A 27,929-nucleotide genomic window follows, 5' to 3' on the forward strand; every position below is an offset into this window, starting at 1 on the left:
ACCATCCTCTGTATGAAAAATTTCCTCCTAATATCTAACCTAAACCTCCCCTGGCTCAGTTTAAGACCATTCCCCCTTGTTCTATCACTATCCACTCTTGTAAACAGTTGTTGCACCTCCTGTTTATATGCTCCTTTCAAATATTGGAAGGCCACAATGAGGTCTACCTGGAGCCTACTCTTTTCCAAGCTAAACAAGCCTAGTTCCCTCCACCTTTCCGCATAGGAAAGCTCCAGCCCTCTGATCATCTCAGTGGCCCTCCTCTGGACCCCTTCCAAGAGCTCCACGTCCTTCTTGTGCTGGGGGCCCCAGGCCGGGACGCAGTACTCCAGATGGGTCTCACAAGAGCAATGTCCCAGATGGGTCTGTGGGCCAGGAACTGTAAAGGCTTTGTAGTCAGCTCTGGTCTTCTGCTGAGTTTGGGATAGAAGCTAAACCACCTTTACCTCCGCCATCACTCCCTGATGGGCTGGGGTGGGATGGCACAAAGGGGACATGCTGGCCCTAAGCTTAACTTAACACAGTATCTGCAAGTTTTGCTTGTGCTGGCTGATATGCTTCCAGCACTTCCAAGTGTGCCAGAAGGAGCAGAAAATGGCACTGGGATGGCCCTTTACACCTTGGGATTTCCTGTCAGTGGGCAAGTCTGTGGTTACATGGTTTCCTGTTTGCTTTACTCCCCCAAAAGTTGCAGTCAGCATTCAGCCCAAATATTCCAGAGGTATTACATTCATTTCTCTTTTAGCTTAGACTATTTCGATTTCCCAAGCCCCATTCAGCCTCGTGAAAAGAAAAAAAAGGCACCTTGTAGCCCAAAAGGACTCGTTTGTTTGAAAAACTGAGTGGCAATGGGTGTGTGCTGCTGGATTTATGGCTGCGGAGGTAACGCACAAGGGCTGCCCTGCGCTTTGATAGCTTAGCACTTCTCTGATGTGTGAATGAAGTCCAGCAGGCCTGGGACCATGTTAATCTCCCAGTTTTGATCTCTGTCTGTAATGAAACGCCGACAGCCTGTACTTCAAAGACTGCACTGATACAGATAATCTTGTGAAAGGCTCTCTGCATTTCCAGCCAGCTTGTATCGGGGATTACAGCAACAACGGGAGGAGATGATGGAAGAGGAGATGCTTGTTTGATGGCACTCCTTCAGTTTCCTTCTCATATTCCTTTTGTTTTTAATTAAGCTGGGGGTCTGCCACCCCCAGCCCAGACAGAGCTGTGTCTGCAAGGGGGTAATCTGGCTGTACAGCACTGGGGCAGTGGATGCAGCACAGTCCTACAGACTTAAAGCTGGAACATGGACAGGGCAGCCTTAGAAACTGCATGGGCAGTGAAATGTAGCATTCCAGCATTGTGAGGTTCTTTCTTTCTCAAAACTGTTGCAAGAAAGTAGGGGAGAGGGTAAAGATGACAGGAGACCACAGGCTTTGAGAAGCATGTTATAAAGCAAAGTGAGCATTAGTTCCACATACACAATTATGCTTTATGTTGAAAGTATATAATTTTCAAGGCGTGTCTGACTAGGAAGCAGAACTGAAATATTTTTATGTTGACGAACCCTACTGATCTAAGAGAAAAACATTAAAAAAGAAACAGTTGTAAATGTGTATCCTGCTTCCTTACCAGCAAGAGCATTTATAGAAAATCAGAGCAAAAAAATAGACTGAATTTAATTGGAATAAATAAAAGTTAATACTCGGGACCATGGCACCAACCACCTTGTTCTCAGAACCCTTGTTGAAGCCTACTCAAACATGTATTTAAGCACAGTTCAATAAATATTTTCCAGACCTAAAAAGGCATGATGTGAATTGGGTCTGTATTGTTGTCTCATAAGGATGGCAGGATTGACTACAGGATGACAAGAGAAATTGGAGTGGAAGCAAGAGCAGAAAAGCGGATTCACTGAACAAATTTAGCTACTCTGGTGTTCTTAAAGTATCATCCAAGAAGCTTGGATGTTGGGAATGGATGCGAATGCTACATCCCACTGAGTTAGGTATAAAAACATATGTAGGCCACTTAATGCTTTAGGTACCTAATTCCTGAAGGCATCAAAGCCACTTCTGAACACTGCTTCAGCATACAGGGATCAAAATGCCTGGCAGAAGTCTGTAGGACTTCCGTGATGCTGAGGGTCTAAATGCAATGCTCATGGAGGACAAGAAAAGGTCAGCAAATTCTTGGTACCCACAGCCGCTTGTAGCAGGGACTGGGAGATGCCCACACAGGAAACTTCTGAAGAGGATTTCAAAGGATGTCCCCAAAACTCGGGGGCTTACATGAAAGAAACTATGATACATATTATCTATCTGTGAAAAATCAGTATGGCATCTGGAAATCCTTTTTCCAATCTCTAGAAACAAATATTTGGGTAACAAATATGATGATTAAGGTTATCTAGAAAAGTTTCTACCTACAGACATTTTAGGGAAACTGAAGAGCTGGAAGGGGAAGTGTCCTGGCATGGGGGTTTGGCTGAAAGCAGCAGGAGAGATGGCCAGTTCTCTCAGTGGAGTAAAGATACCCATGGAAATTTCAGGGATCTGCATTGAGGTCTGTTCTCTTCAAATTGCTTATGACTAACACAGAAAGGGCACAGGCAGTGAAGGACAAAGGTCATACATGACACAAAGTTGTTTAAAGTAGTAAGGACAGCCTGTGACAAATAGTGAAAGGATCTTATGTGACCAAATGAAATGTCAGGTAAAGTTTAACGTAGCTGAAGATAAAGCAGTAACACACCCTGAAAGCCAGCCACAGTTTCACGTCAGATTTTGGTCCTCGAGCTGACCATTAGACAGTTCCATAAACACACAACTGCAATGCTTATCAGCAAAAAGCCTTCAGGAAAGACGCAGAAGCATAAAGTAAATAGAAAAAATAATTATGCCATTGTAATGTTTCATCCACACCATTTTACTCAAGATTTTTTCAGCTAAATGCATCAACAGTAAGCAAAGTTTTGGACCAAGTTCCATATGAGAGCTCTTTAGACTGAAAAACAGCATTAGAGGGTTATGGCAGAGGTGTACAAAGTCATGTAGTAGTGTGGAAATGAAGGACATGACTCACTATCTCTGTGGAAACCAGAGGTCACCAAATGAAGATAGTAGTAGGCAAGTTCAAAGCAAAGCAAAAAACCTTTTTTTTTTTTTTTTATCTTGGACAGCAAAGCTGTGGAACTCCTTGCAGAAGAATGCATGGGACAGGAGTTGTCACAGGTTCAAGGGAAGACTGGACAAGTACTTAGAAGGAAATTCATTGCAAGTCACTTGACAAATCACAATGGGTTCAGAAAATCATCTGACATTAACCAGAGGCTAAAAGCAGATTAAAGATAACCACCATATTTGTTTGTCTTATTCATCCCCTTTCCAAGCCAGAATTTCCAATTTTTGTCTGCTATTGGAGGCAAAATAGCAGACTAGGAAGATATAATCTGGCCTTGGATGTAGTATGTTCCTAACACTGACTACTGAGTTTGTTCTCTTCTAGTCATTTCAACACTTCTGATGAGCTCCCTGTTTCTTCTGTTTGACCTTCTTAAATCTAAAAACTCTTTGAAAAGAGATTATCTTCACTAAACCCATTTTGCAAAGGAAAAAGTGAGTCTATAGCTATCCCAGTCATACCTTGACTGAATTGGGAGAAAGCCCCATGCCTCTGCTCCTTTCCTGCCCCACAGACCTGTCTGCCTTTGAGTGCCTTATTTGTGTGGTCCTTGCGGAGTGGAGTGGAAACATAACACTATTAGCAGCTGAGAGCCTATGGGACCAGGAGGAAAGACGGACAAGGTGAAAATGAAGCAACAGTGCCTGCGCAAAGGAACAGTTATACATAGCTGATACAGAGCAGCTGGGTTACTGCTTCTGTCTCACACCACATACTTGTGGCAAAATTAATGTTTTAAACATGGCATGTCTGGAGCTGTATCTCACAAACCAGCTATGGATTTTAAAACAATGGTATGAGATAATTGCTGCTCGTGAAGCCATATGTGAGGGCAATGAAACAAAGACTAGATGTATCCAGTAATTACAAGAGACAGAAGGGCATTTATGTTCCCAGTGAAAATGCAGATCTGCACTGGGCGCCAGCAAAAGAGGTTCAAATGGGGCTGGGAAGTGAACAGAAGTTGACTCATTGGGAAGTAAGTTGACTGGAAGAAGCCATGGGAAAGCATGGCAGGAGGAGCAGCTGCCTGTGCATTAGAGATATAGGGACACTGGCAAATTGTCTGTTTCACTGGGGGGATCAAGCACAATGATGGAGGCTAGGAGGTCCAGAATGGAAGAGATTTGGGGGCAGTTACATTAGTGTTGATACCTTAGTAAATATCTTGATGGGATTAGCCGTTTACATTAGGTAAAATGGGGGAGGAAGAGAGTAAGAGGAGATGGGGGAGGAAGAGAGTAAGAGGAGATGAGAGAGAAAGAGTAAGCCCTTAGGAGCAGAAGGCTCAGAAAAAGTGCAAAAAAAAAAGGCCATACACAATATAGGGCCATCCACTAAAAAATGAAGAAAAAAAAAAAAGCTAACAAACAAACAACAACAAAAAATAAACAACATGAAACAACCACCAGAGAAAAAAGAAATAGGCCCTAGGAAACTGAAAGATTAGCTGTCATCCATGGCCATAAATGCAGAAATGAGATAGATATACAGTTGAGGACAGACTGTATTTGGTTTCAATGATGTGTTAGGACGCATCTACAGTACCTTACATGCAGCTATATATTAAGTCACTCTGCACATCAGGCTCCTTTCCTCATTCAGAAAGTTCTGCATGCGTCCATGCCCCAGCCACTTACCTGTGCTCACAGAGGCATAAACACAACCCAACAAATCCCTCCTAAGGAAGGCTGCAGATCCCTGTGCAGGCAGCCTGGTGGGACCTGCTGGTGCATTCGCTCTCAGGCCTGCTGTGCCTCAGTGCCCCAGGAGCCTCCCTAGAGGCACAGATGGAGGAAAGGCAAGAAATACAGAGAATATTTTTTTTCCAAGTAGGGCTGTCTCAGAAGCAGCTGTACTGTCGATATTAAACTGAGAAAAATACCGGAGGAATGCTGAGGTTCATAGTCTGTGATTATGGATACCCTAATTTATGTTTGCCTGTATCCAACGGATGTCTGCTACTCAGGGCTGAGCCTACTAGCTTTTGCTCAGAAAGCAAAAAAGAAGCATATGCCATCAAAGCAATATACTGGCTTAGTTCATTAAAACCAGCAGCTGCCACAAAGAAAGTTTCCTGCAGGACCACAAGTCAAACAGCACCTCCTTTCAGGCAGCCCTGATGGGAAGATAAATCCCTGCTTGAGTGCCTTCTCTGACTCAGCTTCCCTTGGACAAACCATGGGGCCTGCAGGGAGAGGGGACAGAGCAGGAGGAGGGACAGCAGGAGGAAGATGGAGGGGAAGCTCTCCCCTTTCTGCCCACTCCCCAGTGCTCCATTCCCCAGTGCCACCGTGCCACCAATGGCTCCTGACCTCAGAGCAGCAGTGGCTGGGGATTTGCCACAATCTCAGCAGCTAACCTTCCTCCTCCAAATGTCAATCTAAACTAAAACAGCAAAGAGAGATCCTTAACTGTTTTTAAACTGAAGTTCTTCAGATGTGAGTAAAGAAAACAGATCATCAGAACTACTGTCTTCCACCTTGTCTGGCAAATTATATTCAGTCTCATTTCAGCAGGGGCAGGAGTGAGGACTGGTCCTTTGTGAGGCAGATAGATGTCTCTCTGATCAGCAGGACAAGAAAGGCAGTGAGCAAAATGACTGCCTTTTGCTTCAGAAGAAATCAAAGAACAAATTTTTATAGCACATAGTAAAGAGAGAATTTGTTTGTGTTTAGTATTATTAAATTCTATTTAAAATGCTTTCTAAATATGTATCTCCGTCCTGTCCCTGTGCTTCTGCAAGATGTCTATTTATGCTAATTAATATACCTCCATAATCATAAAATGCTACTATTCTTGCATCAAAGACTTTCTTGAGCCGTAGTTGGAGATTTTCATTCAACGTTTTACATCACATAATTTTATTGCTCTGAAGTATCTTCAGAACTCTACAGAAATCTTTCTCCAAGCTTTTATTCAGTTGAAGCAAGCACCTGCAATATATACACACAACTATTTTCCTAAGAGACAGGCTTATCACAACTTCAGCCAGAGGGAATCTGTGTTTTATCTCACCTGATGCAATACTCTATGTTAGTCTTAATTCACATTTCACTTCTGGTAACCTCTGGGGCACCTTTAATGGCTACTGGAAATCTCCTCTAGCAGGCTGTACATTTTGGGATTAAATTCCTTGACTGAAATCAATGACTTCTGGCTTCTAAAAAGCCAGTTTTACTCCTTGTTTCCAGCTACTGCATACTTGGAAACAGTCCCAAATGCTTCTAGCTATGTAGTGGCTGTAGAAATGCAATTCTGCTGCCAGTGGTGCAGCCATAAAGCCAGCCCAAAATCTCAGTAGTCTTCATTCTCTCCTGCTTTATTTGCTTTGCATGCCACCCCATCCTACCAGTATAATAAAGCATACACTTGCAGGGGAGGTAAATGTCATACTTAGTGTAAGAATCTGGAGAATCAGTTTTGGCAGTCAGCAATCAGGGTTCTTGCCCAGACAATGGTCTTGTGAGAGGTCCCACGCTGCCGTGTTTCCTGTAGAAACACCTACCTTCACAGTAAGCTCCCCCCAAAGGCATCTTCCAATTTTCCATCAGGGCCAGGAGTGCCTCCTCCACAGAAAAGCATGTCTGCACACTCTCTAATTTCATCCACATATGGAAGAATCATCACTATGTTGCAGGTGAAGGAGTATTAAGCAAAAATCCAATATCTGTTCTGGATCAGAGTGGGTCAATGCTAGAAATGAAGTCAGTTGTCCTCAATCCTCATGCTATGGCCATGTCTCGCTCTTCTTTTAGACCAAAAGGCCGTTGCTCAGTGAGAAGTAAGATGAGCCAGAGCTATATTACTATTGATCAACTCTTGAGGTCACTCCAGACAGAGCAGAGGCTGCTATGAGGCAGTGAGGCCACTCTGCCTGTGGATGGATAGGCTCTGCCAGCCCAGGGACAGGGGCAGACCAGGGAGCAGGGAGCCCTGCAAGATGGCAGGGCACAATTAGACTCATGTTTTACTACTGCTCAGAATGTTTTCTCGGTGCACTTCTCACCTTTACAAATCAGGTTTTGTGGGGCCCACTTTTAGATCAGATTCTAGAATTAAAAACACAAATAGAAAAGAAAAAAGCTGCAGCCTTTGGCCATGGAGAATGTAGATCAAAAATAGTATTTTTGTACATGGAAAATCCATATGAAATTTTTCTCACGTAATTAATTTGTGAAGCAGTACTGGTAAATCAGGGAAGATATTATAAACTAATAGAGAAAATAATCTGACACATCTGGGGAAAGTGAGAGATCTTCCTCTGGATACTTCTATTTTTAAAAGAAATAGGGGATGTCTGTCAGCTCAGAAGTTTTCTCTGTCTCTTTTCTGCATCATTAAAAAACAATCCTTTTGTGATCAGGGAAAAAGGTCAGAGTTATTTCCAAATCTGCTATAGAAGATGGAAGAAAATAATAAGGAATGCTCACTTCTTTGGCAAGCTATTACCCAGTACTAGTGTAATTCTGAATGCAGGAGGTCTCCATCACAAACGCCATTATTACACCTTTTTGTCTGCCCTAAAATGTCTTGTCTGCATTTTAAAAATAAACCAGTGCAGCCTTCTTAAGTGATGAATTCTAGCCACTACACCATTGCTGTTATCCCTCTGCATGCTTCCTGCACATTCAGAAGCTCAACAGAGCTCCTCACACCTTTTCCTGCCAGATGAGAAGGTGCTTGGTCTTGGCTTGCTTGTGAGTACCTAACACCACATCTTCTAATCTAAGACCTCCTTGCAGCATAGGTACAGGATAGATGATGCATTTGTACAGTGAAAGGATAAAGAAATAATGCTATGACTCAGATACACAACTGGAAAACAGTTGGGCAGAAGTGACTAATGAAGGCTGACCTGAAAATCTCTATTTTCATCTCAAACTTCTTTTCTTCTGATTTTTTTCTGAGCTGTTATTTAGCCAGAGTAGTTTTGTAGGCAAAGACAATTTGTCTTCTTTTCTAAAACTCCCACCTAAGGAGAAGAAAATACTTCTGATATGTGAATAGAGACTGGCACTAAACAATTATGAAGTGAAAAATTGCACTTAGATCTGCCCAGTTCACACAAATACTTGGGTATGTGACTTTAGCAGGTGTGACACAGATCCATATCTTCAGGTATTCACTGAAGACTGAGTGTGTTACATATTCAGGTGAGTTTTCCCTCTAGTATATGGAATGTGAAAATTACAGCAGAATTTTCAATTTGATGATGTTTTGAATGTTACTGTGAGAATTAATCATTATATCTAATGCAAATAAATAAATAAATAAATAAATAAATAAATAAATAAATAAATAAATTGTATAGTTTACTTGTAGTACCATTAGTTACTTTATATTTCAAAGATCTCTAGCTCATCTGTGGAGTATTAGTGACCTAGAAAGGAGGAAACTAAGAAGTAGAGCACATTTGGTCCAAACTTGTGAATATGTATGATATCATCCATCACACCTAACCATTGGTATCATCTATCACACCTAAATATGGCCATCCAAAATATAAGGTCTGGTTCATGAGGTTCCTGCTATAGCAAGGGATCCACCAAAGGCTGAATTATCTCATCCCACAGCAAAATTCTGTGTAGTGGTTCCAGTTGGATGAGCATAGTCAAAAAGCTTCTTTCAACTGTGCCTAAGTAGTGCATTCCACCTCTTTTGGTCAGACGCTGGTTTAGGAATCCCATTTTTCAAAGTAGAGTTCAGTTTTCGTTGAATGTCTTCGATGAATGCTACAAACCCAATATTTTAATTCTCCCTCTGGAGATAACTGGAACTTATCACAGCACATGAACACAAGAAAGTACACAAGTACTTTCTCTCCATTTCAAATTTTGTATTTATTTATGCCTTTTTTTTTTTTTGCTGGATTTTTTAATTGCAATTTGTTGTTCTTTAATGAAAACACTGCTTTCTTTTTCTTTGCAGTGATAAAGAAATGCTAGATTCATTGGATCAGCCGTGTAGATTGAGCCTGTGCAGTTCTTGCACAGACAGAAATAGAAGTGCTCTCCATATAAGTCGACACTCTATGCCTGGAAGCAAGAAAATCAACTAGGAAACAAGATATCCGAAGCTGCAGAACCAAACAAAGCAAAATTACACGGACATTATTTATTTGTTTGTTTGTTTTTTTATTTATTTATTTATTTATTGTTTTTGAGCAGCTAGTTAAGGATGCTGGAATTTTCATGTTGTTCTAGATCTTCTTATTTTGGAACCATCTATTCAAAGCATAGTGTTTAAACAGCTAACGGAGCTCTCTCTGGAGCTGAATCAGTAGTGGTTTTCCTCTGGGACAACTCACTTCCAGTTATGCTTAGAGCCCAGGCTGCTGTGCAGCTGGTGGTCTGCTTGCAGTCTCAAGTGCTGCTGCAGATCCTCCTGCACCAGGACACAGAGGTGATATTAATACCAGTGCTACTAGAAACCACAAGAAATTATTGTGGTTTGCAGTCTCATTCCAAGGTCTGAACTCAATCCAGATGTATGCTTCAGGTCTGCAGGCTTTTTTAGTAAAATTGGACAGAATTCTTAAAAAATTGAGTTACTTTACAGTTTGTGGCAAAATAATAATAATAATAATAGTAATAATAATAGAATTACAAAAGGAGGAAAAACCTGGTGGGTTTAGTCAGATTTTTGGTTTCTGTTTGCAATACACATACTCACACAACACACACTTTAAAGTGATAGAAACAAGTACAGTTTTATTACAAGTACTGTTTTATTAGAACAACTGATGTACTTAGAAAAAAACTCCTCGCCAGATCAGAAACAGAGACTACAAGCTTCTGTCAGATGTGTGAAATGACTGGAATCTGCCTGAGCAGCAAGCTAAAGGCCTGCCCCACACAAAAGCCCCTCAAGGCAGCATTGCCAACACCTGTGCTCAACCTGCTGTAAAATATTTTAGACTGGTGAACCTCTACTGGATGTTGAGCATGATGGATTTAGCTGGTTATTTACATCAGCAGGATTCCCTCTTCAAACCTCACTCCAATTCCTGCTCTCTCTTCTTCCTGTGTGATAACCACATTGGCTCCACAGGAGCCAACCCTATTTTTAATTCAATTAACTATTCAATTGCTGTGTCTAGAGAAGCAAGGAAGGTTGTTCCCAGATTGACACTTGCTACTCCTCTTTCAGATCTGATGTTCAGAATACATCAGGAGATAGGAATGCATTATCTGCCTTGGATGTTTGTTCTACAAGATGATCATCCTCCCTGGTATAAATTTGTTTCTTCTGTTTGTTTATTTATTTGTTTGTTTGTTTTTGTGAAAGAGCACTTCAATATCCCATGAAAACAATTCTACAAAATCATCAAATTTGTCTTTATACGGACTAACTGGTCAGGGTGAGCAATTTAAAGTTTCTCACTATAAGGCATTATCTCAGACTCTAAAACCTTTCTTGGACTCTTTTCTGCACCCCAGAAAGTGACCAGACCAGTAAAGGGCTTTGCAGGAGAGGCATGATCAGTGCTATATATAGATTTTCAGCCCTCTTTCCTATCTTCTCTCTGTACTTGCTTTATTCATATAACTTGGTTCTGCTTTATTCATTTAATGTAAGTTCATTAAGTTCATGCTAGTTCCCATTGCTCTACATCCCTGCTGAATTGCGTTGTTTTCAGCCACAAACCCCTAAGTCTTTTTCAAAGACATTTATCTCTGGACACCACCTACTTTGCTTTTGCTGTATGCTTTTGCTTTTAGCTGGAAAATTAAGATTTTTACCATAATAAAACAGACTAACACCTGTGTGATTTTGTAGTTTAATCCCACATCAGGTTTTCCACGCTAAGAAATTCAGATTAGCCACTGTCCAAGTCCTCTGAAAATCTTCTAAAAATATAATCCGATTAATGTTCTCTGGCACTACTGAAATTAAGATAGTATTTCAAGACAAAACAAATAAGCACCAACAAATGAAGAATTTCATCTGCCAGCTCTTCAAAATATTTATTTCTAATAGCTGTTTTCCAGCAGCCTACTTAGTCCTTAGTAGAGCGCAGTCATTTGTCATCCTCATGTGGTAGTAGCCCATTATCTTGCCCTTTCCTAAATGGAAAATGATAGTATTCATTGAATGTTTTGTTCCATATAATTACTATCTCCTTTCAAATAATGCTCCTGTACCACTGATTCATTGTTCTGATTTAGGGAAAAACTCTTCAGTGTCCTTTGCTTCAGTTGCTCTATTTGTTCCCCCTTGCCACACCACCATCAATGTTTCTTTGTCCTCTTACAGCATTGTCTGCTTCAAAGCCTGCCATTTCCGATCATTGGCATTTCAAGAGTGCTGAGGGGATATTTGTAATTTATTTTATTTATAAGTGGTGCTCTCAGTTCACCACTGGACCAGAATGAGCTCTTACCCTAAGCTGACGTCCAAAGCTTTCATACATCCGCTCTTACACCACTTGATGCACTCCGCTATATGGAGATAGAGCTACAGAACATATCCATTGCAGCTCCCTTCTACCATTTAGGAATAAACTATTTTCCACCTCAGAGGGTGCTTTTTTCATTTTTTAGCTTTGTTTACATTATTTTTTAGCAATTTTTTTCTCATAGTTATGATTTTCTTCCCACAGAGATCAGACTCAAAACGTTTCTTCTCTTGGAAATCCAATTTTCCATTAATACAACCAAAGATGATGGAAGATGCTCAGTCCACACCACAGGCACAGCATGTTTCACTTAAATGCTCATTAAAGAAAGGAGTTATGGACTCCGTGAAATTCTATGTGCAGTCCTACTGAGCAGCTGCTCCGCACAGGAAGAGTGTGGAAGGCTAGGAAGAGGAAGGAGATAAATGATTGTGATATCCTCACAAGCAAAATATAGCAGTGCCTGAATGAGTTAGGAGCTACGTTTGCTCGTCTGTAAGGAGAGCAAACAATGAGCAAATTTGTTTCCATAAGGGACAGACACTGCTACAGTGATATTTGGGATTATTCTGCAGAGAAACTCCAACATAATTTCATACAGAGTTATCACAACTCTGCAACACCGAAGCACAAGCAAAGTCCAGCCCATTATCACAGCACTGCAAACTAGAGAGGTCAAATGGCTGGGTGGGAGTAATTCTGCCTAGCATTTTTATTTGGTCTTCGGGCATGCACTCAAACTGCAAAATTTACTTTGAGATATAGTAAAGTCTAAACACTTCAAACATTTTTAGTTTCCTGAGGCTTGTCAGAGCCCTGTCCCATTTTATTGAACAGCATGTTTAACTTCATGGGTCTATCAGATGAATTCTAAAGTAAATAACATTTGAACAAGATGAAGAACATAAAGTTGCAAAATAAAAAGCTTTTTTAAAAGCACCCTATTACTCTGTTCAAATACCCCAGCATTAGAGTGCTTGGAAACCTCTTAGAGCTAAGTATGCATTTTTAAATAACGCCAGTTGTGCGGGCTGCAGTTACCGAATTCCAGCCTGACATTGAGCACTTAAAGAGTTTAGAGAATCCAGACTCTCTTATCAGCTTGCAGACAAGGGCACTAAATGTCATGTGGGCTTCCTTTTGGCTTATAGCCACAAGCTGCACATAGTATTTAATGTAGTCTCTGGTGCTTAAAGTATTAGGAAAACCTGAAAACAAAGTGCCTGCCATTAGCAAAATCGGTGCTGTCTTTTAACATTCTACAGTATGCATTTCTGGACTGGTATTAGACAAAACTTCCCTAAAAACAGAGGTCTCTGTTTTGGGTTTTTTTTTGCCTATGACTTCTTCACAAGGTCCTGAGAAATTTTTCTGGGTAGGATCCAGGAAGCAAGTGTTTCTATTTTCCATCCACTTGGTGTGTTCATTAAATAACCCACTTTACTATGTTTCTTAATGTCCCACACTTTACCAGAAAATAATATATTGATCATCTGTATTATAACAATACTTATGGCATATCTCTTGTACGTAGTAAAATATTTTAATTGTGGAGCTAAATTCACTGTAGCTTAATGCTTAAAAAAAATAGGAAGGGAAGATATTAAAATCTCCTCAATATACTTTTTTCTACTTTTTTTTTTTTTCTGTAATAAAAAGCATAGTGCTATAGAAAGGAAAGGATTATTCTTAAAAGCTATCTGCCAAAAATAAACAGGTTATAGAAAGATTGGCATAGAGTGCTACAAGAAGGTAACGGCCTATGTTAAAATAAACAAAACCAGTTTAATCTCAGTAGTATTAAAATGAATCAGTGGGGAAAAAAGTCAGAGAGATCACCAAAATTATAAATCACAAAAGAAAAACAAAAGGATGGTGTTCTTAATACATCTCTATGAACACGTCTGACAAAAATTGGATTTGCCAAAGGTTTTGTGCATTGATATTGATGAGTTGTCTTCCAAAAACCCTTGTGACATTTCAGTCCCTCTTTAAGCACTGCATTATCAGATCCAATACCTGATTTCTGTGTTTCCCCATGACTGCTGGATGGTTTCTCTTCTATCCAAACTGCCTCCCAGCATCCTGCCCTACTCGAGCACCAGGCTAGATTCTGCTCTATAATAATCTACACAAATTCTCAGTTCTAGCCATGTTTATCTCCATTCTTATTTGCACTCTTTTCTGTGGCCTTTGCCTATGTGAAGATATACCCTGGGCCAAACCAAAGAGAGCACAGGTGAGGAAAAATACCCAGAGTTTCAGAGGGACTAGAAGAGGATCTATGAATTGGATACTGGTGGAAAGCTGGTGGAAGACTTCCAAACGTCCTTTGTAGGGATTTTTGCACAGCCCAGTCTACAATGCCAGAGCCATGCTGGATTGATCCTCAAGGGAAAGGTGACCTTCCCACATAAACATCCTTCACATGACTGTGATATGCACTTCAAGCAACCAGTGTGTTGAGAGACGTGGACAGACATCCTTCAAGAATTGGGGGCATCTCTCAGGTCCTTTCTCTTGGGCTCTTGGTAAATTTGGATCCAAACTAGAGCAGAATAAAATGCCATAACATGTAATATAGTTAATTGGGGAAGACAGTTCCAGGAGTTGCTCACTGCATCCTAAGAGAAAGTTCTTCCCAGACTTCGGCGCTAAAAACCAGATGCAGCAACACAGACTAGACTTGTGCTTTAGTTAAGTCATGGAGTGAGCATCTAGTCATCAGCTGTCTCTTATGCAAGAAACTGAATAACTGTCTGCATTTACAAAACAGGCAAATTTGTAGGAAAATTACATGTTCTGAAACTGATCTTGTTGAAAATCTGTATTTCCTTTCCACATATGGCTTTCTTACTTACTTTTATGCATTTTGACATTATGTACACAAAAGAGCCTTAATTCAATTACTTCTCTCCGTATTAAATTATTCTGACATTTTTTATTCCATTACTACTTCTACAAATTTGAGGAGGGTTGAACGCTGGTTTTAATTCTGTCTGTCAGTTCCTGATTCATTGCCATTGCAATGTACATCATTTGAAGTGGGAAATATTAACAAAAGCTGGAAATTGCTTGAGGGCATACTACTGGATGCACCCGGACTGACAATCCAGAGAGAGAAGGGGAAAACAGTTATTCTGATCACAAAAACATCATGGGTAGATTGAGATCTGAACATAAGAACAGAAGTGAAACATTTACATCTGAATATAAATGGAAAGTTAATGGCAACATGTGAGTTACAGATTGAAATTGGAGCCAACTGATAAAAGTGACAGAAAATAAATTAATGAAATTTTAGCCAGTAGTAGCATTAATAAATCAATGTATATAAATATGTTAGGAAAAAAAGGAGCTCAAAAAAGGATCTGTATACATTAAATAGATGTTTTTGCCTCCAGAAGAAAGCAGAATTAATTCAACTCATAGCACATGCACTGGAAAGCTAATCATCTTCTGTGAAGGAGGATTGAAGCCAGCATCTACTAAAATGAAATGATCTCAAATCAAAAGGACCAAATAACTTATCCCAGTGGGTCCTAAGGGCCGGGGAATTACTGACATTAATACTTCTCACAGTAAACACACTGCAATTTCCCCTGGCTTTGATGCATTTTTACTTTTCCAACACTGAGAAAGAAGGAGACAATCTACCCAGGAACTGCTGCATTGCTTCTCTTCCCAAGTAAAATAATGGAACACATTCTCTATAAAAAAAAGATTATTAGAGTAATACAGAACTAACACAGGCATATACAGTTTCATGGAGCGCAGATCTTGTCAAACAAACCATTTCTGTTTTGGAGAAGATGACATTTCTTGTTGATAAAGGCAACCACGTTGACCGATGCAGTTTATTTGAACAAAGTGTTTGGTTTGGTACCACACTAAATTTTAACTCAAATATTTATATAGGAATAAATGGGCACACCCGAGATTAAAAATCTGGCTCTCTTATGATCTCTGCTCTATTAGTATTTGTACCAGTGCCATTCAGTGTTGTGTGCAGTAGGGCAGATCCAGCTCACAAAAAGATGGATTCTAAGGGAGAATTGGGATGGGATCTGTGCAGGTGCCACCCGTCAGGACAGAGTTGCAAGGACAGGACACTGAGACCAGGCCCGTAGTAGAAAAGAAGGCCTATGGGAGCTCCCTGGGATCCCTTTGATGATGAGGAAGCTGCAAATGGACTCAATATAGTTGAGTCTTCCATAGCAAAGGTACCTGAGGGTAGGGAGAGCATGAGGTACTGCTCACAAACAAGGGCTTCTTTGCTTTCATTTCAACCTAAGAACCAGTCAATAAGGAAGAGTAACAAAGTTTAGCCTCATCACCTTTTTGGGTGTTCACAGTATGATTTGGGCCACTCTGTGCATGTGAGTGTGTTTGTGTTTTTCTCCTTGTAGGAGGAAAGAACTTGCAGCCTGTGCACATAGGATGTCTCATCAGACCGTTGGTGTGGTTGCCTGGGGACATCGGTTCTGTGTCCCCACCAGTTCTGTCAGTCTGTGCTTCCTTAGGGCTACTGGCTTGTATCTCAAATGCTCTCACAAGCTGCAGTGTGGATGGTAAGTGTGCACAGTGACAAAAAACTATAACTCAAAATCAGTGTAATTCTCATATTCCGTACATGTTTTACATCACAAGTTTGTTTTTTTTCTTTTCCAAATTGAGGTTTTTACTTAAGTATTCTAATCTTGTGAATTACTGTAGGTCTAAGGAACGTATATAAATAATTAGCTTTACAAGACATGTATGTACATGTACAGAACGGTGAAAGTTTTACTGATGTTTTATTTAAATATAATGCATCAATAACATCAGTTAGCCTGATGCACTCAAAACTACCTTCTTTACAACAGTTTCTACCTGGTCACATAAAACAGTGGCAGTAAAATAGGTGCTAAAAACTTGGGCTAAATTTGGACTATCCATAGAAACATTTTCACAGTTTGCATGCTATTGCTGGTAGAAAATAGAAGAAACAGGCATGTGAACATAGCTGAGTCAAATACCAATATAGCAAATAAAAGACCACATGAGAGGCAGACAATCTCCCTGATTCTGGATTTTAAGGAACACCTGTCCCACACACCAGGATTTGTATCTGCAAACACAAGAGGATAAAAATAATTTCCTATTTCCTCAGACTGCTGTATTTAATTTTCTCATTCCTACATCAACCTACAGCATTTTCAAAGATGGATTAAGCTCAAACTTCTAATACAAACAAAACATTTTTGCACTCCACAGATGAGCAAAACAAAAAAAAAATCCCACTCCTTTTCTGCTTTATGGGTCTTCTCTAACAATCAAAACCAAGGGCAGTGCAGGAAAAGTAAGCTGATGCCAATTTCAGCTTTTGTCAGAGAGCTGCATTTAGATAATGCATAGAGAGCAAAAATAGCACTTAATCTTAATGCCTAAACCAGAAATACTTTTGGTTTAAAAACCCACTAACATACAAAGGAAGTAAACATGGGAATTTGAAGAATGTGAGAGCAAATGGATGTCTTTTGCTATGGAGAACACTGGAAAAGCTTACTGGAAGAGAATTCTACTCACGGCTCTTTAGTATGTGTGATCCAAGTGTTGTTTTTAACATATTTTTTTCATATCAGTGAAATAAGCCAATTTCACTGGGGCTGTTGCTTAAAATCTTTCTGGACTGAAATGTTTATCCTATACGACCTTCATGAAAACAAAGCCAAATGGTGCTAGAAGCAGGCAGTTATGTTGGGGTCCCATCAGGCTGCTCAAGGAGGTGGTGGAGTCACCATCCCTGGAGTTCAAGATCTATGTGGATGTGGCACTGGGGGACATGGTTAGTAGACATGGTTATAGGGGTGGAAACTTGGACTAGATGAGCTTTTCCAACCTTAATGAATCGATGATGCTGTAGTCTAGTTCCAGCAATTATGTTGCATGGACAACTGAAAATGTCACTGCTCACCTAGTGGGAAGCTGTAAGCCATGTCTGGCCCACAACTGCACCCTGATGGGTGCTGGTCCAGAGGATGGCTGGCCAATCCATCTGTCCATCTGTCCATCTGTCCTGCACATGAGCAGTGGCCGTCCAAGGTGGATGTCCAGCACTCACTCCGTGCAGAGAGCAGTGGCTGCCCTGGAAGGACAAACTGAGCAGATGAGACACTGAGACCACCTCTGGTCGGCTGCTGGGCTGTGGCACCAGAGGTCACAGGTTTGGGAGTGGAAGAGAGGATGAGTCTAAATTTCCACTGACTTTAACAGGCCATGATTTTACCCACATCATTTTAATTCTGGCAAATGCAAACAGCATTTCTCATCCCTTATTTATCTTCAGTAGCATTTAAAGTAGGTTTACCCTGCTAAGTAGGTCACAGAAGATTCATTTTGGTGCCCAAAGCTTAATGAAAAACTATTAAATGCTAAATCAAGTATTAAAACCATATTTCTCTGACGTATTTCACAGATTTATAGCGTTTAACAACTTAAGAACTTTTTCTTTCCTCTTATTGAATTTCTGTTTTCTTTAATTGCTGGAGTTAATTAACATGAGCACAGTAACAGTGAAGTGGCAACCACTACTTAGGCAGCATTAGCAAACCGGTACCCTGAAGTGCCATTAGAGCTGTTCTACTTTCTCGCTGTTAGCAGAGCAGCTGAAACTTCACAGAAAGCTTTGTTTTTTAAACATACCTGCTGGCACCAGTACAACGGTTTTGGTGTTTGCTGAAGATGCTTAGGAGGAATAACCTTAAGGAGCTGAGAAATCACATCGCTCTGCCTTTAGAATCACCCTGTCCATGTGCAGCACCGTGCAGCTTACATTTAGATCAGCCCAAAAGATAACTGTTTCTCTAGGCTCAATTCCGCATTATTTTTCAGATGGTTTATTGAATTATACTTTTTGTTACGCACCCTTATGTATAAGGGTGAGTAACCTTAGCTAATAATCAGTTCTATTTTATTTTTATAAATTTACTAATCCATTTAATTAACTTCTTGTAATACTGCACTTGGAGTTACTGACAGTTTTAACCAGTCCCAGATAATGTGTTTTCCTGCAAACAGGAAAGTGAAAGAGTGTGGAATGAGCCTAATGGCCATACTGTGGCAAAAAGTAAAGGGCAGTTTAGTGGTCAAAGTGAAATTTTTACAATAAGGCTGGTGAAGCACTGGCACAGGGTGCCCAGAGAGTTGGTGGATATCCTGTACCTGCAGACACTCACGGTCAGGCTGGGGCTCTGAGCACCTGATCCAGTGTAGGTGTCCCTGTTCATTGCTGGGGGGTTGGGCCAAATGAAGAATCTTTAAGGGTTCTTTCCAACTCAAACAATGCTGATTCTAAGTTTAAAGCTCAGTGTGTTACAGCAGACATAGTGTTGGGAGAAACAGAGTGAGCATTAGAGGAGCATACACCATAGTTGCCTTACTGATGCTTGCTTTGTTTGATGTATGTTTCAGCCTAAACAGGGAAGCTTTACCTTCCTCTCTGATGTGCAGTTGGTGTCACAACCCTGGAGGGGCAGAGGGAGGAACTGCCATCCCATGCCCAGAACATGTTTATTTCACAATAAAAATAAAACCAGTTTGATAGAAGAAAACCATTACTCTGCTACCACTGCCATACTGGCTGGAAGGATTCTCCACAATTATCCCCCACTCATCCAAACCAGCAGTGTGGCTTTTTCTCTCTTAATTCAGTTCAGCATTCAGCTTTGATTTTGGAAATCCTATCATCATCCTGGTTTGTAAGGAGAGCACAATAGTGAGCAAAGCCTGCTTTGAATTAGAGAATTACAGAGAAAAACTGCTCATTTAGAACAATGAGCATGTGATCCTTCTATCTGGTGTGGCTGGATCCCCAGCAACAGCTCATGTGTGTCCAGAGAGGGGAATAAAGGTGCTTTAACCCTTCAGAGCCACATCTTGCACCATGGGGATGAAGGCCAGCCTGCTGGGCAGCTCATCCTTATTTGGAGCATGCTCCTTTCTCTGCTCAACTTGGAGAAAAACTCTCCACTGACTGCATCTAGGCACTCTTCCTCACATAGCTGGAACATCTGTAGGTTTGGCTGTGCCACCTCTCAGTTCTGTATGGCACAGAGCTGCTTAATATCAGCACATGGCAGGAGAGGAGGTGTAGTCTTGGGACTTCGAAAGGCATTTGTTCTGCCTGGCACCAGAAATTCTTTATTGTAGTTACTCCCATCAGTGCGAGCCCAGGGTCAATGAATACACAGACCTGATCTGTACAACTGTCCAGAATGTTAGTGCAATGAGCCTTTGCTTCTTTTGATCAAGACACTATGTTAGCAACTGAAGCAAATACTGTACACCACGCACACAGAGGAACCTCCCTTCTTCCCTATACCAAGTGATTTACCCAGTGATTGCCACGTATTTTTCTCAGCTAAACTATTTTGTATCTTGTCCTGTGCTACCTATGGTGTCCCAAAAAGAGGAGTCTCAGCTGCCAGAATTGCCTGGCAGGACAGTAGTGGTTCTCACTGGTGCTGCAGTTACATGGCTGTGTCCCATTCAGAAATCTGAAGAAAATAAATTAGAAGATTAATTTAAAAAAAAAAAAAAAAAAAAACAAAACAGAAAGAACCAACCCTACAAAACATTTATGATGCTTGTGATCCAATTAAGCCCTAACTAATGCTTCAGGGGCACTTTAAAGCTTGCATGCATCTGACTTTTTTCCAAATATATCAATAAAAGAAATTCAATTATGCAGATAAACCTACACACAACACTGGATTTTAAGGCTCAGACAACTCTGCATTTTTCTATACAACAAAATACTATAGAGGTAAATCCCATCATCATTCAGTTCTAGTGGCTCTTATGCCAACAGAAGGTTGTTGCTGAAGCTAACAACAAGCATTTGTTCATCAACGGCTGCTCAGACTGTCTGCTTCCAGACATTATTTTCTGGTTTAGGAAATTGTCTTCTGAAAACAAGAACATTATATGTGTACAGAACAAAGACAACTGTGTGCATACGTGTGGGCTGTGCTCTGTGTGAGGTGTATGTGGGTGAAGCAATGAATAGGTGCTTACCAGTTCGGTGTCCAACCAGTCCTGGCAGTACCAAAGCAGCACAGACATTGTTTAGCACCTGGGCAGGATGACCACATGCAGAATGATTTCCCAAGGCTGTCCTTGTCAGATCATGAGACAGATTAGTGCTTGTATACAGGCTTGTATTTAAGCTATAACTCAGGTGTTCCCAGCCATGGGCCCGAACCTACTTATGTCACCAGTGAGGTGCTGCAAAGGCTAAATGGCACCAAGGAACAGTAGAAACAAGCTAAGACAGGAAGCAGAGATAGCATTAGCACTGGTTAGTCCTAACCTCTGGTTAGTCCTAACTCTGTCATAGGCCTGCCAAGTCAGAGTTAAAGGCAGTCCATTCCCAGTTTTGTAGGCTAGAAGGAAAGGTGCCCATTAGAAATGTGAAGATTGAAGCCCATTTCCCTGTTACAGCTTCTAGATATCAGCGGTGCGGCACCTAATGCATCCGCCGTACTGAGAGATAGAGTCAACCATCTAAAATCCCATCTACTGCAGGACAAATGGTATGGGGTACATGGGAATTGCTCTGCTCCTAGGAAAGGATGACTTCATGCTGTGGTTTAACCCAGCAAGCAGCTAAGCACCACACAGTGCTGAAATCAGGACAGTTCAGACAGTTCAGCTGAAGATACAGGTCTGGGGTGCTTCTGGAGTCTTTATGTAGATCTACACCAGAAAAAGCTGTTTCTAACTTCTAGTTGGTTTCCACTTCTGTTTTCTGTTGTTGGAACTGCAAAGTATGGCTTTGTCACCAAATTCTGACCTCACTACTTATATATTATGCAAAAAATATCCATGCTGAATAGCACCCATGACTAACATGACTTAAATCTCAGTCAATCCATCTCCTTAGACACTGAATAATGTTCATAAAAGTCTCATTTTAGCAACAACACTGGAACTAGTGGCACAGAATTGCATGTTACCTCCCCATCCACAACCATGGTAATACAAGTCAGAATTGGCTGAGAGTTTTTAATTGAGTCCTCCAGAAAAAGTAGGTCAGTTTAATTGAACCCAGGTGATACCAATAAGGAGAAAAAACTCTGCTACAGTAGAGACCATTGAAAGCTGCACCCCCCAGCAGAGACTGTCTGCAGGAGATAAGGAATTCTTTTTGCTTCAGCTTGGCCAGTTTTCTTCCCTACTGTGATAAAACCAATGGCCAAAAGACAGAGATGCAGCAATATTTCTCTACAGCATAACAGGATTTGACAATCAAAAAAGTAACATAAACAATTAATTTCCGATTCCTGGAAGTACCAGGAATGCTAAAGCAGTGATGTCTATCTTCTTACCTTTATGGCAGTACTGAATTACATCGAAGTAAAAACATGCACAGCATATGGAAGTGAACCCAAATATTTTCTGCCCTATGGAGCCTCCCAACTTATTTTTCTGGCCCAAACCAAAAGTGGTATTAAATACCAGAGAATAGGTACCTGCTGGTGCAATGGTTCCAGAGTCCAGGGCAGACAGCTTCTCAGAGTCAAGAGTGTTTTAATGATTTAAGAGTCTAAAGAAACCACACTTGTTATTAAAATAGTTATTCAAGGGCCCAGAATATAGCTCAAGTGTGAAGTCTAAGGCATTATGTTGCTCTTCAGTTAAAGACTGTCACTTCCCAACTCAGTGTCATAATTAGGATTAGACTTGTAGAAATTAAAAATATCATAAAATCAAAGAATCATTAAGGTTGGGGATGACCACTAAGATCATCATGTCCAACCATCGACCCACCATGCTCACTAACTCATGCCCCTCGGTGCCACATCCACACGGTTCTTGAGCACCTCCAGAGACAGTGACTCCACCACCTACCTGGGCAGCCCATGCCAGTGCACCACCACTCTTCTGAGAGTAAGTTTTTCCTAATATCCAACCAGAGCCTCCTCTCCCTCTCTTAAGTTGCCTCTGTGCAACTTAAAACCATTTCCTCCTGCCCTATTGCTAAAGGATAGGATATAGATAGATCATTCTTCTTATAGCCAGAAAAGTCTAGAAAGTTACAGTGAGAGTTCAGTTTTGTTCATGGTCTTTGATTAGAATTTAAAGTGTTGTCTGGCCCTGTAAGATACCCCCAAAGGGTCTCTGGGTCTCTTACAATGGTCTTTGTTGTATGAGCCACTTATTTTCTTTCCTTATGACTTAGAGATGAAGGTTATGCTTGGTGTTGGAGGACCTAAAGCCAGCAGTTGGTCTTGCTGTATCCTGCAGGACACAGCCAAACATAAGTGGGATGAAGTTACTGCAATTGATAGTTTTATGCTTACCTCAGGGCAGTGTGTTGGAGCTATGGCTAGAAAACTTTGGGGAACAGGCAGGTTATTTTTTTCAACATGATGAAGAGTCCAGAAAGTTAGGCATAGGACTGACATTAGGGGCTCTGTAAACTTGAAGTTATATATTACATTTTAAGATGCCAATTTGTCCAGTGAGAAAAAATCTCATTTTAATGTTAGACTTGCCTTTGGAGAAACTAACAGAGTCAAAACTCTCTCTCAGACCTGTGACAACCCCATAAACCATGGATTTTTGTTAATAGGCTGGAGGCAGAAGTGTGTTTGTCTGCACGATGACCTACAGTAAAAGGAAACTTTTGTGGTTAATGTAACTTTAATGTAGCTTAAGGTGTCATATAGACATGAAGGGAACATCATGAGTAAAGTTGAAGGGCTTAGACTTTTCTGCACTGAGTGTGAGTGCACTCCAGGTTAGGGTTACAGAGACGAAATTGCCAGATAGGTGGTTTGAAGTTTATTTATTTATTTATTTATTTATTTATTTATTTGCATTCTTCAGGTGGAGGAGTGTTACAGAGAGGAATGTTGTACGTGAGGTCCAAGAACCTGTATATGACTTCAGGTACTGTCTGGCCTCCAGAAGACTTCTCACCTTGAGCGTACATTGTTATTTTCAGAACCAAGTGCCTTAAACCAATGTTTTTTTAAGGATTTTGAGAAACTACAGAAGGAAGAAAGGCTGTTCTTGCTATGCCTTCTTCATTTCTGGAAGATAGAGACAGGATGCAGATAACCAAAGGCTGGCTATCCTATATAGAAAATAACAATATAAGGGTTAGAGTTTTTTCCATCCTTTTTTACCTCCCCTGAAATCATTGCAGGGCTCACCTAATATTTCTGATCTCTGCACTCTTGGCAAGAAAAACTTGTTTGGCTGCTTTCAGCTCCTCTTCCCTGCCCCTATCCAAAAGTCCCAGCCTGGGATGTATGAGGGCTCTGCATATATGCAAAGATATAAGGGACAAACTCCAACCCATCACAAGGTTTTCTTCCTCTGCCTGGGCCCCACATCACCACACAGAGAAGGCATTTGCTTCTCACAGTCAAAATCAATAATAACCAAAAAGCCATGCCTCCCTGAAATCATAATAAAAGGATCTGGTCCCCCAAATGTGATGCCTCTCCAAAAGAAACTCTCCTAGCTCTGCAGAATGCAGTAAGAAAAATTTGATTCACTTCTCCAACCCAAAACATAGACCTGATGTTAACTTATCATGCTCCTTCAATTGTGATGACATCTTTCCTTGGAGGATGAAAGATGCTGGGTTCTACACAGTGATGTGATGACTTCAGACCCCATAGCAGAAGCCTTCTTTCCCAAAGCCTTGTGGCTTCAGAACTTAACAAAAATATCTTTAAACATGTTGGGTTCTGCAACCCACAGCCAAAGTAGTTATGTAGATAGGACTATAACCTACCTTACTTTAGTCTGCTTGTTTCTGTTCTTCCCTGCCTTTGCAGGATGCAGGAAGGACAGCCCCTGTAGCTGCCTTGGGTTTTCTCCCTACCTCTAACCATCACGCTGACTGTTGTAAATATACTCCAAGAGAGCCCCAGCCTTAAGACCACAAGCAAATGTCCCTCACTCTCTGTGCCTTGCATAAAAACACTGTCTATATACATTATGTCCTCATATCGTAATTGTAATCTCTTCCTTAACATCATAACTTCCCAGGGGATCATCAGATACATTAAAAGCCCTGGTTCACTTCACCATGAATCCTCTCCCCATCTTTCTGCTCTGTGCAGATACAGCCAGTATAACTTGTTTGGCTGCCTAATTTTCTCTAACCTGAAAGGTATTGCAAAATGAGATGATATAGTAGGACACAATAGCCTTCAGCCTCCATAGTTTATTGCCTAAGCTTTACAAGGTGCCTCAATAAAAATGTCTTTAATGCATTAACTCCTGCAATGACAAATCTACCCCTAAAGTGATATGTAGCTCATGGGGCCATACCATTCCTGAGATCAGTTAAGTCAGAGAGTCAAAAGCAGCCAGGCAGGTTATTCTTGTTACAACCTGCATTGGTCTGGAAGGCAGCTAGAGAGAAGGCTTCAGTGGGGCACTCTCCCTCACGTCATGATTTACAGAAATGGCCGGTCCCTGGGTACATTTGAGGCTATGGCTAGAGCTGTTCAGGAATCCAGAGCATAAGTATTTCAGAACATCATTAATGCAGCATCCTGCAGTGAGTAGCTAGGGGGGAGACTCTAAGAAGAGACTGTAGTAAACTGGGCAGAGGATCTCTTGCTATTTGAGCTGCTACCCAAGTATATTTCAGCATGGGGATAGGGTCAGGGTTAGGGTTTCAAAATCAGAAGTAGGCAGGCAAGCTCTTCTTGCTGTTTCAGGCAAAGCACAGAAAACCAGTGAGTAAACACTTGTTGGTAGTTGAGGGTCTCATCTAGTGCTTTAAAGGTGACTATCACTCAATGATTCAGAATCTGTATTGTATTACAAGTCATAAATGTTGTAATGTTTTCCACAGCTTATAAAGTAACAGCAAAGTCTCCTACTAGAGGGCCTGGGGGACTTCTGTAGCCTCTGACAGTGCACTAGTGCCCTGGTGGGCTGCCAGCTAGGGCAGCGGTACGCACTGGTCTTTCTTTCACTAGAGCCACAGACTGTGTTCAGGGTTTGTTCCCTGCTTACAGCGGAACTGAACCTGGGGTTTGAGTTAGCAACAGGGGTCATTTGCTTTCAAAAATACCTTCTTCTGATGGCCTCGGTCCTGCAAGGGGCATATCCATGAACGCTGAATTCTTCCTCGCACAAGTATCTCTAGTGCAGCCCTTCGAGGTTGTCTCCCTGCTGTGACAACTGGGGGAAGTGGTGGTTCCCCTCCACTCAGCCCCATGCCTGCAGCCCTCTGGCTTTCTGCTGTCACTGGTTCTGTGCTCCTTCCTCCACAGCCTGCCTTGGGTGTGGTGATGTATGTTAGACATCGACTCCTGATTCTCACAGGTCAGCAGGTAACCTTTGTAAGTAAACAAGCACCCAAATTAAAGACAGGCATGTTTCAACAGGGGATCTCAATCTGATTCCAAAGGTGAAAGATCAAGTTTATTAACTAAGCCACCCACCTCCCTAGGAATATTACATGAATTAAAACCAGACTTCCTGGTGTTCTATATGCAATGCCTGTCAACAGCACAAATTATGTCTAGAGAGGTTTTAGTTACTTTTCTGAAAAATATAAAAATTTAAAATTCTTCTTTTGATTTAAGGCTTAAAAAGTTTTTTTTAGGTTTATGTGGATGATATCCTGTCTTCCACTTACAGACTCAGACTGAGAAACCTTCTTTAAATTGGACATTGAAGATGGACATAAACAGTCCTCTCTGAAAGGACAAAAACTTTACTGAAAAAGCAAGACTCAAATTACTCATTGCTTTATAACTATTAAAGACATTAGACCACATACTCTATGGCAAGTCTCAAACAAACTCTAAATGCTAAAAGTCAAACCCAACAGCTGATCTCCAGTATAATAACCAGTGTTGTAAGTTACTATGAGGGCTAGAAATGCTGACGGTTCACTTACAGCACAAAGAAGAATTAGCATATCATTCATGATAGACAGTTTGAACTAATAAGAGAAAGGGCCTTCCCTTCAGTAGTCACACTGATTAGGCATCTTTTGTAGAACTTCCCTGAATGGAGATGAGCATTACTGACTTAATTCAGTTCAAGCTGGTGTAAATCAGGACTAATTCAATTTTAATCAGTGGTGTTAGGTTTATCCAAATAAGTTCATTATATTTTTTCCATGATTGAGTTATTGTATGTGAGCTTCAGCATGTAATAATTTGTACTAGATTCCTAATCAGCGCTCAGAGTAAGAGGTCATAACAATAAATGTAAGGCCTACCTCCAGACGAATTAATCTCATAAGCTGTTGGCTACTGCAGTGTTCACATATACATGGTACATGACATGGAGGAGAGACCACAAAATGTACCAAAAACATTCTGGAGAAATAGACAGCCACCTACAGTAGTTCCTTGAATCCTTCTTAAAGAATTTTAAAAGAGTGAAAATCAGTAATCTACATTTAGTTAGTTATTTATTTAAAAAGAAAGTCTCTGAACAATCCAACTGCATCTGGGTAAATTTGCAATTAGTAATTGGATGGATTAATTTTGTGCGTGCTCTTGATTTAACTGAGGACATGTCAAAATCCCAAAATACATTCATTTTTAACATATTCACTATTACTTTCAAACAGCTCTCATCTACAAAAGATTGCCATTCCTTCATGGCTGTGCATCCTGGTGGACGACAGGTTGGCCATGAGCCAGCAGTGTGCCCTCATGGCCAAAAAGGCCAATGGCATTCTGGGGTGCATTAAGAAGAGCGTGTCCAGCAGGTTGAGGGAGGTGACCCTCCCCCTCTACTCTGCCCTGGTAAGGCCTCATCTGGAGTACTGTGTCCAGTTCTGGGCTCCTCGGTACAAAAAAGACAGGGATCTCTTGGAAAGAGTCCAGCAGAGGGCCACAAAGATGGTGAAGGGCCTGGAGCATCTCCCCTATGAAGAAAGGCTGAGTGAACTGGGTCTGTTTAGCCTTGAGAAAAGACGACAGAGAGGGACCTGATCCAGGTTTATAAATATCTGAGATGTGGCGGCCATAGTGGTGAGGTCAGTCTCTTTTCAGCGGTACGTGGAGACAGGACGAGGGGAAATGGATATAAGCTGCAGCATAGGAAGTTTCGCACGGATGTGCTTAAGAACTTCTTCATGGTGAGGGTGACGGAGCACTGGAACAGGCTGCTCAGGGAGGTTGTGGAGTCTCCTTCTCTGGAGATATTCAAGTCTCGCCTGGACGCCTACTTGTGCGACCTGGTGTAGGGAACTGCTTTGGCAGGGAGGTTGGTCTCGATGATCCCTAGAGGTCCCTTCCAACCCCTACAATTCTGTGATTCTGTGATTCTGTGATGGCAATCTGAACCCTGGTACAGTAAAGGTAAAAATTCA

Source organism: Meleagris gallopavo, chromosome 6 (genome assembly GCF_905368555.1).
Source record: "Meleagris gallopavo chromosome 6, MGAL_WU_HG_1.1, whole genome shotgun sequence".
Classification (NCBI taxonomy): Eukaryota; Metazoa; Chordata; class Aves; order Galliformes; family Phasianidae; genus Meleagris; species Meleagris gallopavo.